This window comes from Lupinus angustifolius, chromosome LG17 (assembly GCF_001865875.1).
Source record: "Lupinus angustifolius cultivar Tanjil chromosome LG17, LupAngTanjil_v1.0, whole genome shotgun sequence".
In the NCBI taxonomy this organism is placed as follows: domain Eukaryota; kingdom Viridiplantae; phylum Streptophyta; class Magnoliopsida; order Fabales; family Fabaceae; genus Lupinus; species Lupinus angustifolius.
Window position 1 is genome coordinate 5943367 of NC_032025.1, and position 4730 is coordinate 5948096.

The 4730-nt window shown below is 28.9% G+C and overlaps 1 non-coding gene across 1 annotated transcript; it reads right to left on the bottom strand.

The window, feature by feature from the left end:
• On the bottom strand, positions 2281 to 2354 carry TRNAT-AGU. Its single transcript has one exon. It is a non-coding gene; the product is annotated as a tRNA-Thr (tRNA).

The following is a 4730-nucleotide window of genomic DNA, read 5'->3' on the forward strand; positions in this document are numbered from 1 at the left end:
TACGTTACTGTATACATATAAAGAAATGTTCATACATATTAAATTAATGACCTTTGTATGTATATGTAACAACACCGTATATATACTAAAGAGAAGCAGATATAAGTATGTATATATACTGTTGCCTATAAAGAAATGGTACTAAAGAGAAGCACCCTTTATGTTACTGTTCATGTTGTGTAACAATATCTGTTCACTTTTTCAAATAACTCTTATTCACGTTCCACTCTTTCTTTACGAAACAAAATCATGGTGCAAAATATAAGTAGATATTGGTTTAGTTACCTTTTTGTTCAATATGAACAATAGAATGAAAAGTGCAAAATATATGAACAATGCTATAAACAGAATATTTGAACGGTGATATGTTATCTTTCTACACTTTGTTTATTACTTTAATGCAGCGGAAATAATTAGGGGTGTAAAAATTCGGTTCGGTTCGGTTTTTGGTGCATTTTAGTGACCGAACCGATAAAAAACATATGGTTTGGTTCCGCTCAATTAACCGCAACTTTAACTATAAGAACCGAACCGAACCGCTCTTGAATGGTTCGGTTCGGTTCCACGGTTTTTACATTTACTTTTTATAAAAAATATATTTCATCAATTGAAAATTCAAAATGTATTACAAGAGATATTGTTTATCATAAAAGAATAAACATTACTACTATTATTATAAAAAATTATGAATCATATATAACAATATACTTCATGATTAGTAACATATATATCAATTAAATATATAATAGTTACATTTATAACCTTACATTTCATAATTAGTAACACATGAAACAATACATGTATAACAATATATGATATATGTTGGTTTCAAACTCAATATCACAAAAATTGGAAAACATGTTCCAAATCATAAGACATTAGGAAACATTTTAGTAACTAATAACATATATAATACTAACTTAATAACAATTTAGTAACATATGTAACACTTACCATATGTAACACTATAATTCACACAAAAATTGATAATTTAAGCTAGAAAATTGGTTGAAGAATTTAAACAATAATAAAAATATTATTTCTTAGTCACTAGTATATATTTCTTTAATATGCGGTTCGGTTCGGTTCTAACGATTCCTAAATTTCTAAAACCATAAACCGAACCGAACATAAACGGTTCCTTAAAAAAATAACCGAACCGAACCACGAAACCGAACCGAACCACATTTTGCGGTTTGGTTTGGTTCGGTTCCATCGGTTTCGCGGTTTAAACCGGAACCGCTTACACCCCTAGAAATAATCATATATGAGTTCTCTAAATATTCAAGAATACATTTCAAAAACATCATTCAGGATCAAATCATCATTAATGGAAAACTATAAATTCTTAAACACAGTGCTATGATACCATATGTAAACTTTATTTGAAGTCATGTGTAAATGAATCTTAAGAAATCATAGTTTTCACATCATAAGAATAGTTACAGATTACTAACCTTTACCCATGGTAATACGATCCTCCATTTAATTGTTGTTTGGTGTTCTTAGTGTTCTTGGTTTATAGAGTAATTTTTCTATCTCCTTCTCGTTCTTACTATGCTCTTCCTTAAGTGATGGCTATAGAGCAATCTTTATGGGCAGAGATAGAAACAATGTTTCTGGTCATTTTACTTGTTAGTATAATGCTTCCATCAAGCAGTATATATATGCTCTTTCCCAAGAGTTTTAACATTTCATTGATAACTCTTCATCCAAGAATTATATCATTCAAATAATAAAATAATACATTCATTCATGTCACAAAAGGCATATTTCTTAAGATAATATCAACGCATGGCATCACACTAGGGCACGCTTCCTACACCTTAGACTTCATATAGCATCAATGACTTCAAAACCTCTCACAAAATTGTTCTTGGGAGGTGCAGTTTTCTCTCCCTTTGTCGCACCCATTTTCAATTACGCGACCCTTTGAAGGAGGAAGTGTCATCAAGTATTATAGACCCATCACAAACCTGTTCCCAAGTAGAAGCAAGCAAATAGTAAATTAGAAATTATTATATATGTAGAAGCATTTTACAAGAAATCTGTCCCCTGACTAGTGATTTTCTCCCACAACCCCTCTCCAATTACCTCTCTAATTCAATTCATTATCCAACATCAAAATTCCATAATAACCAAGTTGTCCATATCTAATTTTAACAGAACATGAATCAGGCGTAATCTGATGACATGTACATAATAATACAGAATCACGAGCAAGCATACCTTGGTGACGATGGAGTAAAACTCAAAAAAATGAAAAAACAAAATTTATTTTGCTTTCATTGAGAGTTGAACTCAAGACCTCCCGCTTACTAAACGGGTGCTCTAACCAACTGAGCTATGAAAGCTATTTGGTGAACTAGCGTTCACCATCAATCTGTTATATATCATATTCCTTATAGTGTAGAAGAGATGTTTCGGATTATCGGTTTTCATGATAGGTTTTCTTCGATTACTCCTTCACATTTCGTTAAAAAAAAACTCTATATGCTGTTATTATAGGATTACAATTTGATTTTTTTTTATCAGTAATGAAAATAATATTATTAATGAAGAGATACAAAAAAAAAAGGAGAACAACTGGTATTCCTATTCACATAATATTATGTTGATTAATTGATAGTCTTGATAATAACAAAAAAATAGATAGTAAAAACTTTATAGGGACAACAATATATCTTGTATCCTATAAAATATGTTATTATATGTGTCATTAACAATAATTAGTAAAAATTCTTAATAATTAAAATTTTAATTTAAATACTTAGTTGTGATTTGTGGGGAAATGGCTCAATTATAAATATCAGTTCAATCATTTCTAATGTTAGTGGACATCCCAATAATATAACTCAGTATTTAAGGACACTGAAATATTTTTCAATAGCAATTGCTAGTGTAATTATTATCACGAAGAACAATTACTCATTTTGGTCCCTTATTTTTTTCGTAGGTATTAATTTAGTCCTTATAATTTTTAAGTGACATTTTCGTTCCGAACAAATTCAACATCAAGTCACGTTAGTCCTTTCGTTATCTTGACTCCGTTAACTGTAACAGATTTGCTCGTGTAACACGTTAAGTGTTGACATAATATCTGTTGGATGGTGCTACATGTACAAGTTGTCATATTATCAAGTGGATTTTTGTTTTATTTTTTCCTGATAAAACGGCGCCATTTTTTTAAATAAATAAAACAAAATTTTAATAAAAATACAATTTTTAATAATTTTTATTACAATTTTTTAGTAAAATAAAGTTTTTTATAAAGAAATTAATTTTTTTTAAAAATAAAATCTTCTCTCCATCTTCTCCACCTCATATTCTTCACCATATCTTCTTCTCCATAATCTCATCCAACTCCTCCATTTTATCAACATCTCCATTTCTTTCCTTCTCAGCTTATTATAACCATAATCTTCTTCATCACCTTATCAACATCTCCATAATTACTAATCGACATGTTTCTTTTTTCTTCTTCAATTTTCCAATTGAAATTCGTAAGTATCTATGGGAATTGATGCGTTCAGATTTCTAAAACTGGACATTGCAATTTTGTATTTTTTTGTTTCCTACACAAATATATTGATGTTTCAAACATTCCTTTACCAACAAAATAAGAAACCAAAAAAGTTATACATATGGATACTAATATTATATGTATATAAATAATAGAACCCCTTTAGCCTTATCCTGGTTGAACTATTTTTGCTATGGTTGGAAGACCAAAACCCGGAATGAATATCATCACTATTGGGAGGGAGAGTTTGGTTTTGGATACTGTAAAAGTCTCTGGAAGTGAAGAGGAATATAGTTTGAATTAATTTATTTAAAATTATATTTTTTTAATTTTAAAATCATGGCTATTAAAAGTTAATCTGCCACATATCCAAATCTTATTATTGCACTAGCCTCTCTAGACTGAGACCTTAATAATGTTTTAGTTTCCACTCAAGATGAAATATTCCACTGCTTCTCTATCCCATGGATGCCACAAACGGTTGAGGTTTCTAATCTCATCCTACCAAAAAAACTAAAACACGAAAAGTTAAAACCAAGTATTCTATGATCAGATATATATATATATATATATATATATATATATGAGAAATAAATACACAATGAAATTTAACAAACAAAAAAAAATACCTTTTGTAGAAACTGAGATTGTACCACAAGGGTAGTAGAAGATTGAGGTGGAGAAGATTTTATTTTTAAACAATTTAAAGAATTTATAAATTTTTTATTTAATTAAAAAAAATTATAATAATTTTTTTTAAAAAATAAATTTTTATTTAAAAATATTATTTAAAAAACGAAAACGTTTTATGAGGGAAAAAAATCCGCTTGATGACATGACAAATTATATATGTCGGACTATCCAGCAGATGTCATGTCAACATTTAACGTGTCAAGCGAGCAAATTTGTTATAGTTAACAGAGTCGAGATGACGAAATAACTAACATGACTCGACGTTAAAATTGTTCAGGACGAAAATGTCACTTAAATTTTTTTAGGGACTAAGTTGGTACCCACAAAAAAGATGAGCGACCAAAATGTGTAATTACTCTATTACGAATTGAGAATACATCTCATTTTCATTGATTCATCAAAATTAATTCATTTACAAAGAAAACTATAAGTGCTATATATATTGAAGCATATTGTCTTGTAAAAATAGAAAAATAACTAAGTGAAAAACAAACTCTAACTAATTATCATAGCT